Raw genomic sequence first — 11,432 nt, forward strand, 5'->3', positions numbered from 1 at the left:
TTACAAGTACTCCCCCACCCCAAGTGAGTTATCCTATCCCCTTTATATGTACTCTCTGACCGCAAGTGAGTTACCCTCGCCCCTTTATAAGTACTCCCTGACCCCCAAATGTGTTACCTTAGTCCCATAAATGTACTCCATGACCCCAAGTGAGTTACCATAGCCCCTATATAAGTACTCCCTGACCCCAAGTGAGTTACCCTAGTCCCATAGAAGTACTCCCTGACCCCAAGTGAGTTACCATAGCCCCTTTATAAGTACTCCCTGACCCTCAAATGTGTGATACCCTAGTCTTATATAAGTACTCCCTGAACCCAAGTGTGTTACCTTAGCCCCTTTACAAGTACTCCCCCACCCCAAGTGAGTTATCCTATCCCCTTTATATGTACTCTCTGACCGCAAGTGAGTTACCCTAGCCCCTTTATAAGTACTCCCTGACCCCAAGTGAGTTACCCTAGCCCCTATATAAGTACTCCCTGACCCCAAGTGAGTTACCCTAGTCCCATAGAAGTACTTCCTGACCCCAAGTGTGTTACCCTAGTCTCATATAAGTACTCCCTGACCCAAAGTGAGTTACCATAGCCCCTTTATAAGTACTCCCTGACCCCAAGTGAGTTATCCTAGCCCCATTTTATGTACTCTCTGACTGCAAGTGAGTTACTCTAGCCCCTTTATAAGTACTCCCTGACCCCAAGTGAGTTACCCTAGCCCCTATATAAGTACTCCCTGACCCCAAGTGAGTTACCCTAGTCCCATAGAAGTATTCCCTGACCCCAAGTGAGTTACCCTAGTCACATAGAAGTATTCCCTGACCCCAAGTGAGTTACCATAGCCCCTATATAAGTACTCCCTGACCCCAAGTGAGTTATCCTTGCCCCTTTATATGTACTCTCTGACAGCAAGTGAGTTACCCTAGTCACATAAAAGTACTCCCTGACCCCATGTGAGTTATCCTGGCCCTTTTATATGTACTCTCTGACCGCAAGTGAGTTACCCTAGTCCCATAGAAGTACTTCCTGACCCCAAGTGTGTTACCCTAGTCTCATATAAGTACTCCCTGACCCAAAGTGAGTTACCATAGCCCCTTTATAAGTACTCCCTGACCCCAAGTGAGTTATCCTAGCCCCTTTTTATGTACTCTCTGACTGCAAGTGAGTTACCCTAGCCCCTTTAAAAGTACTCCCTGACCCCAAGTGAGTTACCCTAGTCCCATATAAGTACTCCCAGACCCCAAGTGTATTACCCCAGTCCCATAGAAGTATACCCTGACCCCAAGTGTGTTACCCTATTTCCATATAAGTACTCCCTGACCCCAAGTGTATTACCCTAGTCCCATATAAGTACTCCCTGACCCCAAGTGAGTTCCCATAGCACCTTTATAAGTACTCCTGACCCCAAGTGAGTTATCCTAGTCCCTTTATATGTACTCTCTGACCGCAAGTGAGTTATCCTAGCCCCATAGAAGTACTCCCTGACCCCAAGTGTGTTACCCTAGTCACATAGAAGTACTCCCTGACCCCAAGTGAGTTACCCTAGTCCCATAGAAGTACTCCCTGACCCCAAGTGAGTTACCCTAGTGACATAGAAGTACTCCCTGACCCCAAGTGAGTTACCATAGCCCCTTTATAAGTACTCCCTGACCCTCAAATGTGTGATACCCTAGTCTCATATAAGTACTCCCTGAACCCAAGTGTGTTACCTTAGCCCCTTTACAAGTACTCCCCCACCCCAAGTGAGTTATCCTATCCCCTTTTTATGTACTCTCTGACCGCAAGTGAGTTACCCTAGCCCCTTTATAAGTACTCCCTGACCCCCAAATGTGTTACCTTAGTCCCATAGAAGTACTCCCTGACCCCAAGTGAGTTACCCTAGTCCCATAGAAGTACTCCCTGACCCCAAGTGAGTTACCCTAGTCACATAGAAGTATTCCCTGACCCCAAATGAGTTACCATAGCCCCTATATAAGTACTCCCTGACCCCAAGTGAGTTATCCTTGCCCCTTTATATGTACTCTCTGACAGCAAGTGAGTTACCATAGCCCCTATATAAGTACTCCCTGACCCCAAGTGAGTTATCCTTGCCCCTTTATATGTACTCTCTGACAGCAAGTGAGTTACCCTAGTCCCATATAAGTACTGCTTGACCCAAAGTGAGTTACCATATCCCCTTTATAAGTACTCCCTGACCCCAAGTGAGTTATCCTAGCGCCTATATATGTACTCTCTGACAGCAAGTGAGTTACCCTAGTCCAATATAAGTACTCCCTGACTCAAAGTGAGTTAACATAGCCCCTTTATAAGTACTCCCTGACACCAAGTGAGTTATCCTAGCCCCTTTATAAGTACTCCCTGACCCCAAGTGAGTTACCCTAGCACCTTTATATGCACTCCCTGACCGCAAGTGAGTTATCCTAGCCCCTTCATATGTACTCCCAGACTCCAAGTAAGTTACCCTAGACGCTTTATATGTACTCCCATGCCCCAAGTGAGTTACCCTAGTCCCATAGAAGTACTTCCTGACCCCAAGTGTGTTACCCTAGTCTCATATAAGTACTCCCTGACCCAAAGTGAGTTACCATAGCCCCTTTATAAGTACTCCCTGACCCCAAGTGAGTTATCCTAGCCCCTTTTTATGTACTCTCTGACTGCAAGTGTGTTACCCTATTTCCATATAAGTACTCCCTGACCCCAAGTGTATTACCCTAGTCCCATATAAGTACTCCCTGACCCCAAGTGAGTTCCCATAGCACCTTTATAAGTACTTCCTGACCCCAAGTGAGTTATCCTAGTCACATAGAAGTACTCCCTGACCCCAAGTGAGTTACCATAGCCCCTATATAAGTACTCCCTGACCCCAAGTGAGTTATCCTTGCCCCTTTATATGTAGTCTCTGACAGCAAGTGAGTTACCCTAGTCACATAAAAGTACTCCCTGACCCCATGTGAGTTATCCTGGCCCTTTTATATGTACTCTCTGACCGCAAGTGAGTTACCCTAGTCCTATAGAAGTACTCCCTGACCCCAAGTGAGTTACCCTAGTCACATAGAAGTACTCCCCGAACCCAACTGAGTTACCCTAGCCCCTATATAAGTACTCCCTGACCCCAAGTGAGTTACCCTAGTCCCATAGAAGTACTCCCTGACCCCAAGTGAGTTACCCTAGTCACATAGAAGTACTCCCTGACCCCAAGTGTGTTACCATAGCCCCTATATAAGTACTCCCTGACCCTAAGTGAATTACCCTAGTCCCATAGAAGTACTCCCTGACCCCAAGTGAGTTACCCTAGTGACATAGAAGTACTCCCTGACCCCAAGTGAGTTACCATAGCCCCTTTATAAGTACTCCCTGACCCCCAAATGTGTTACCTTAGTCCCATAAATGTACTCCATGACCCCAAGTGAGTTACCATAGCCCCTTTATAAGTACTCCCTGACCCCAAGTGAGTTACCCTAGTCTCATATAAGTACTCCCAGACCCCAAGTGTATTACCCCAGTCCCATAGAAGTATACCCTGACCCCAAGTGTGTTACCCTAGTCCCATATAAGTACTCCCTGACCCCAAGTGAGTTCCCATAGCACCTTTATAAGTACTCCTGACCCCAAGTGAGTTATCCTAGTCCTTTATATGTACTCTCTGACCGCAAGTGAGTTATCCTAGCCCCATAGAAGTACTCCCTGACCCCAAGTGTGTTACCCTAGTCACATAGAAGTACTCCCTGACCCCAAGTGAGTTACCCTAGTCCCATAGAAGTACTCCCTGACCCCAAGTGAGTTACCCTAGTGACATAGAAGTACTCCCTGACCCCAAGTGAGTTACCATAGCCCCTTTATAAGTACTCCCTGACCCTCAAATGTGTGATACCCTAGTCTCATATAAGTACTCCCTGAACCCAAGTGTGTTACCTTAGCCCCTTTACAATTACTCCCCCACCCCAAGTGAGTTATCCTATCCCCTTTTTATGTACTCTCTGACCGCAAGTGAGTTACCCTAGCCCCTTTATAAGTACTCCCTGACCCCCAAATGTGTTACCTTAGTCCCATATAAGTACTCCCTGACCCCAAGTGAGTTACCCTAGTCCCATAGAAGTACTCCCTGACCCCAAGTGAGTTACCCTAGTCACATAGAAGTATTCCCTGACCCCAAATGAGTTACCATAGCCCCTATATAAGTACTCCCTGACCCCAAGTGAGTTATCCTTGCCCCTTTATATGTACTTTCTGACAGCAAGTGAGTTACCATAGCCCCTATATAAGTACTCCCTGACCCCAAGTGAGTTATCCTTGCCCCTTTATATGTACTCTCTGACAGCAAGTGAGTTACCCTAGTCCCATATAAGTACTGCTTGACCCAAAGTGAGTTACCATATCCCCTTTATAAGTACTCCCTGACCCCAAGTGAGTTATCCTAGCGCCTATATATGTACTCTCTGACAGCAAGTGAGTTACCCTAGCCCCTTTATAAGTACTCCCTGACCCCAAGTGAGTTACCCTAGCCCCTATATAAGTACTCCCTGACCCCAAGTGAGTTACCCTAGTCCCATAGAAGTACTCCCTGACCCCAAGTGAGTTACCCTAGTCACATAGAAGTACTCCCTGACCCCAAGTGAGTTACCATAGCCCCTATATAAGTACTCCCTGACCCTAAGTGAGTTACCCTAGTCCCATAGAAGTACTCTCTGACCCCAAGTGAGTTACCATAGCCCCTTTATAAGTACTCCCTGACCCTCAAATGTGTGATACCCTAGTCTTATATAAGTTCTCCCTGAACCCAAGTGTGTTACCTTAGCCCCTTTACAAGTACTCCCCCACCCCAAGTGAGTTATCCTATCCCCTTTATATGTACTCTCTGACCGCAAGTGAGTTACCCTCGCCCCTTTATAAGTACTCCCTGACCCCCAAATGTGTTACCTTAGTCCCATAAATGTACTCCATGACCCCAAGTGAGTTACCATAGCCCCTATATAAGTACTCCCTGACCCCAAGTGAGTTACCCTAGTCCCATAGAAGTACTCCCTGACCCCAAGTGAGTTACCCTAGTCCCATAGAAGTACTCCCTGACCCCAAGTGAGTTACCCTAGTCACATAGAAGTATTCCCTGACCCCAAGTGAGTTACCATAGCCCCTATATAAGTACTCCCTGACCCCAAGTGAGTTATCCTTGCCCCTTTATATGTACTCTCTGACAGCAAGTGAGTTACCCTAGTCACATAAAAGTACTCCCTGACCCCATGTGAGTTATCCTGGCCCTTTTATATGTACTCTCTGACCGCAAGTGAGTTACCCTAGTCCCATAGAAGTACTTCCTGACCCCAAGTGTGTTACCCTAGTCTCATATAAGTACTCCCTGACCCAAAGTGAGTTACCATAGCCCCTTTATAAGTACTCCCTGACCCCAAGTGAGTTATCCTAGCCCCTTTTTATGTACTCTCTGACTGCAAGTGAGTTACCCTAGCCCCTTTATAAGTACTCCCTGACCCCAAGTGAGTTACCCTAGTCCCATATAAGTACTCCCAGACCCCAAGTGTATTACCCCAGTCCCATAGAAGTATACCCTGACCCCAAGTGTGTTACCCTATTTCCATATAAGTACTCCCTGACCCCAAGTGTATTACCCTAGTCCCATATAAGTACTCTCTGACCCCAAGTGAGTTCCCATAGCACCTTTATAAGTACTCCTGACCCCAAGTGAGTTATCCTAGTCCCTTTATATGTACTCTCTGACCGCAAGTGAGTTATCCTAGCCCCATAGAAGTACTCCCTGACCCCAAGTGTGTTACCCTAGTCACATAGAAGTACTCCCTGACCCCAAGTGAGTTACCCTAGTCCCATAGAAGTACTCCCTGACCCCAAGTGAGTTACCCTAGTGACATAGAAGTACTCCCTGACCCCAAGTGAGTTACCATAGCCCCTTTATAAGTACTCCCTGACCCTCAAATGTGTGATACCCTAGTCTCATATAAGTACTCCCTGAACCCAAGTGTGTTACCTTAGCCCCTTTACAAGTACTCCCCCACCCCAAGTGAGTTATCCTATCCCCTTTTTATGTACTCTCTGACCGCAAGTGAGTTACCCTAGCCCCTTTATAAGTACTCCCTGACCCCCAAATGTGTTACCTTAGTCCCATAGAAGTACTCCCTGACCCCAAGTGAGTTACCCTAGTCCCATAGTAGTACTCCCTGACCCCAAGTGAGTTACCCTAGTCACATAGAAGTATTCCCTGACCCCAAATGAGTTACCATAGCCCCTATATAAGTACTCCCTGACCCCAAGTGAGTTATCCTTGCCCCTTTATATGTACTCTCTGACAGCAAGTGAGTTACCATAGCCCCTATATAAGTACTCCCTGACCCCAAGTGAGTTATCCTTGCCCCTTTATATGTACTCTCTGACAGCAAGTGAGTTACCCTAGTCCCATATAAGTACTGCTTGACCCAAAGTGAGTTACCATATCCCCTTTATAAGTACTCCCTGACCCCAAGTGAGTTATCCTAGCGCCTATATATGTACTCTCTGACAGCAAGTGAGTTACCCTAGTCCCATAGTACTACTCCCTGACCCCAACTGAGTTACCCTAGTTCCATATAAGTACTGCTTGACCCAAAGTGAGTTACCCTTGCCCCTATATAACTACTCCCTGACCCCAAGTGAGTTACCCTAGTCCCTTGGAAGTACTCCCTGACCTTCAGTGAGTTACCCTAGTCACATAGAAGTACTCCCTGACCCCAAGTGAGTTACCATAGCCCCTATATAAGTACTCCCTGACCCTAAGTGAGTTACCCTAGTCCCATAGAAGTACTCTCTGACCCCAAGTGAGTTACCATAGCCCCTTTATAAGTACTCCCTGACCCTCAAATGTGTGATACCCTAGTCTTATATAAGTTCTCCCTGAACCCAAGTGTGTTACCTTAGCCCCTTTACAAGTACTCCCCCACCCCAAGTGAGTTATCCTATCCCCTTTATATGTACTCTCTGACCGCAAGTGAGTTACCCTCGCCCCTTTATAAGTACTCCCTGACCCCCAAATGTGTTACCTTAGTCCCATAAATGTACTCCATGACCCCAAGTGAGTTACCATAGCCCCTATATAAGTACTCCCTGACCCCAAGTGAGTTACCCTAGTCCCATAGAAGTACTCCCTGACCCCAAGTGAGTTACCCTAGTCCCATAGAAGTACTCCCTGACCCCAAGTGAGTTACCCTAGTCACATAGAAGTATTCCCTGACCCCAAGTGAGTTACCATAGCCCCTATATAAGTACTCCCTGACCCCAAGTGAGTTATCCTTGCCCCTTTATATGTACTCTCTGACAGCAAGTGAGTTACCCTAGTCACATAAAAGTACTCCCTGACCCCATGTGAGTTATCCTGGCCCTTTTATATGTACTCTCTGACCGCAAGTGAGTTACCCTAGTCCCATAGAAGTACTTCCTGACCCCAAGTGTGTTACCCTAGTCTCATATAAGTACTCCCTGACCCAAAGTGAGTTACCATAGCCCCTTTATAAGTACTCCCTGACCCCAAGTGAGTTATCCTAGCCCCTTTTTATGTACTCTCTGACTGCAAGTGAGTTACCCTAGCCCCTTTATAAGTACTCCCTGACCCCAAGTGAGTTACCCTAGTCCCATATAAGTACTCCCAGACCCCAAGTGTATTACCCCAGTCCCATAGAAGTATACCCTGACCCCAAGTGTGTTACCCTATTTCCATATAAGTACTCCCTGACCCCAAGTGTATTACCCTAGTCCCATATAAGTACTCTCTGACCCCAAGTGAGTTCCCATAGCACCTTTATAAGTACTCCTGACCCCAAGTGAGTTATCCTAGTCCCTTTATATGTACTCTCTGACCGCAAGTGAGTTATCCTAGCCCCATAGAAGTACTCCCTGACCCCAAGTGTGTTACCCTAGTCACATAGAAGTACTCCCTGACCCCAAGTGAGTTACCCTAGTCCCATAGAAGTACTCCCTGACCCCAAGTGAGTTACCCTAGTGACATAGAAGTACTCCCTGACCCCAAGTGAGTTACCATAGCCCCTTTATAAGTACTCCCTGACCCTCAAATGTGTGATACCCTAGTCTCATATAAGTACTCCCTGAACCCAAGTGTGTTACCTTAGCCCCTTTACAAGTACTCCCCCACCCCAAGTGAGTTATCCTATCCCCTTTTTATGTACTCTCTGACCGCAAGTGAGTTACCCTAGCCCCTTTATAAGTACTCCCTGACCCCCAAATGTGTTACCTTAGTCCCATAGAAGTACTCCCTGACCCCAAGTGAGTTACCCTAGTCCCATAGAAGTACTCCCTGACCCCAAGTGAGTTACCCTAGTCACATAGAAGTATTCCCTGACCCCAAATGAGTTACCATAGCCCCTATATAAGTACTCCCTGACCCCAAGTGAGTTATCCTTGCCCCTTTATATGTACTCTCTGACAGCAAGTGAGTTACCATAGCCCCTATATAAGTACTCCCTGACCCCAAGTGAGTTATCCTTGCCCCTTTATATGTACTCTCTGACAGCAAGTGAGTTACCCTAGTCCCATATAAGTACTGCTTGACCCAAAGTGAGTTACCATATCCCCTTTATAAGTACTCCCTGACCCCAAGTGAGTTATCCTAGCGCCTATATATGTACTCTCTGACAGCAAGTGAGTTACCCTAGTCCCATAGTACTACTCCCTGACCCCAACTGAGTTACCCTAGTTCCATATAAGTACTGCTTGACCCAAAGTGAGTTACCCTTGCCCCTATATAACTACTCCCTGACCCCAAGTGAGTTACCCTAGTCCCTTGGAAGTACTCCCTGACCCTCAGTGAGTTACCCTAGTCACATAGAAGTACTCCCTGACCCCAAGTGAGTTATCCTAGCCCCTTTATATGTACTCTGGCAGGAAGTGAGTTACCCTAGTCCCATAGTACTACTCCCTGACCCCAACTGAGTTACCCTAGTCCAATATAAGTACTCCCTGACTCAAAGTGAGTTAACATAGCCCCTTTATAAGTACTCCCTGACACCAAGTGAGTTACCATAGCCCATTTATAAGTACTCCCTGACCCCAAGTGAGTTACCCTAGCACCTTTATATGCACTCCCTGACCGCAAGTGAGTTATCCTAGCCCCTTCATATGTACTCCCAGACTCCAAGTGAGTTACCCTAGACGCTTTATATGTACTCCCATGCCCCAAGTGAGTTACCCTAGTCCCATAGAAGTACTTCCTGACCCCAAGTGTGTTACCCTAGTCTCATATAAGTACTCCCTGACCCAAAGTGAGTTACCATAGCCCCTTTATAAGTACTCCCTGACCCCAAGTGAGTTATCCTAGCCCCTTTTTATGTACTCTCTGACTGCAAGTGTGTTACCCTATTTCCATATAAGTACTCCCTGACCCCAAGTGTATTACCCTAGTCCCATATAAGTACTCCCTGACCCCAAGTGAGTTCCCATAGCACCTTTATAAGTACTTCCTGACCCCAAGTGAGTTATCCTAGTCACATAGAAGTACTCCCTGACCCCAAGTGAGTTACCATAGCCCCTATATAAGTACTCCCTGACCCCAAGTGAGTTATCCTTGCCCCTTTATATGTAGTCTCTGACAGCAAGTGAGTTACCCTAGTCACATAAAAGTACTCCCTGACCCCATGTGAGTTATCCTGGCCCTTTTATATGTACTCTCTGACCGCAAGTGAGTTACCCTAGTCCTATAGAAGTACTCCCTGACCCCAAGTGAGTTACCCTAGTCACATAGAAGTACTCCCCGAACCCAACTGAGTTACCCTAGCCCCTATATAAGTACTCCCTGACCCCAAGTGAGTTACCCTAGTCCCATAGAAGTACTCCCTGACCCCAAGTGAGTTACCCTAGTCACATAGAAGTACTCCCTGACCCCAAGTGTGTTACCATAGCCCCTATATAAGTACTCCCTGACCCTAAGTGAGTTACCCTAGTCCCATAGAAGTACTCCCTGACCCCAAGTGAGTTACCCTAGTGACATAGAAGTACTCCCTGACCCCAAGTGAGTTACCATAGCCCCTTTATAAGTACTCCCTGACCCTCAAATGTGTGATACCCTAGTCTTATATAAGTTCTCCCTGAACCCAAGTGTGTTACCTTAGCCCCTTTACAAGTACTCCCCCACCCCAAGTGAGTTATCCTATCCCCTTTATATGTACTCTCTGACCGCAAGTGAGTTACCCTCGCCCCTTTATAAGTACTCCCTGACCCCCTAATGTGTTACCTTAGTCCCATAAATGTACTCCATGACCCCAAGTGAGTTACCATAGCCCCTATATAAGTACTCCCTGACCCCAAGTGAGTTACCCTAGTCCCATAGAAGTACTCCCTGACCCCAAGTGAGTTACCATAGCCCCTTTGTAAGTACTCCCTGACCCTCAAATGTGTGATACCCTAGTCTTATATAAGTACTCCCTGAACCCAAGTGTGTTACCTTAGCCCCTTTACAAGTACTCCCCCACCCCAAGTGAGTTATCCTATCCCCTTTATATGTACTCTCTGACCGCAAGTGAGTTACCCTAGCCCCTTTATAAGTACTCCCTGACCCCAAGTGAGTTACCCTAGCCCCTATATAAGTACTCCCTGACCCCAAGTGAGTTACCCTAGTCCCATAGAAGTACTTCCTGACCCCAAGTGTGTTACCCTAGTCTCATATAAGTACTCCCTGACCCAAAGTGAGTTACCATAGCCCCTTTATAAGTACTCCCTGACCCCAAGTGAGTTATCCTAGCCCCTTTTTATGTACTCTCTGACTGCAAGTGAGTTACCCTAGCCCCTTTATAAGTACTCCCTGACCCCAAGTGAGTTACCCTAGCCCCTATATAAGTACTCCCTGACCCCAAGTGAGTTACCCTAGTCCCATAGAAGTACTCCCTGACCCCAAGTGAGTTACCCTAGTCACATAGAAGTACTCCCTGACCCCAAGTGAGTTACCATAGCCCCTATATAAGTACTCCCTGACCCTAAGTGAGTTACCCTAGTCCCATAGAAGTACTCCCTGACCCCAAGTGAGTTACCCTAGTGACATAGAAGTACTCCCTGACCCCAAGTGAGTTACCATAGCCCCTTTATAAGTACTCCCTGACCCTCAAATGTGTGATACCCTAGTCTTATATAAGTACTCCCTGAACCCAAGTGTGTTACCTTAGCCCCTTTACAAGTACTCCCCCACCCCAAGTGAGTTATCCTATCCCCTTTATATGTACTCTCTGACCGCAAGTGAGTTACCCTAGCCCCTTTATAAGTACTCCCTGACCCCCAAATGTGTTACCTTAGTCCCATAAATGTACTCCATGACCCCAAGTGAGTTACCATAGCCCCTATATAAGTACTCCCTGACCCCAAGTGAGTTACCCTAGTCCCATAGAAGTACTCCCTGACCCCAAGTGAGTTACCCTAGTCCCATAGAAGTACTCCCTGACCCCA

This window comes from Prorops nasuta, unplaced genomic scaffold (genome assembly GCF_024137725.1).
Source record: "Prorops nasuta isolate Cenicafe-Biocafe unplaced genomic scaffold, Cenicafe_Pnas_1.2 PNAS00039, whole genome shotgun sequence".
Lineage (NCBI taxonomy): Eukaryota > Metazoa > Arthropoda > Insecta > Hymenoptera > Bethylidae > Prorops > Prorops nasuta.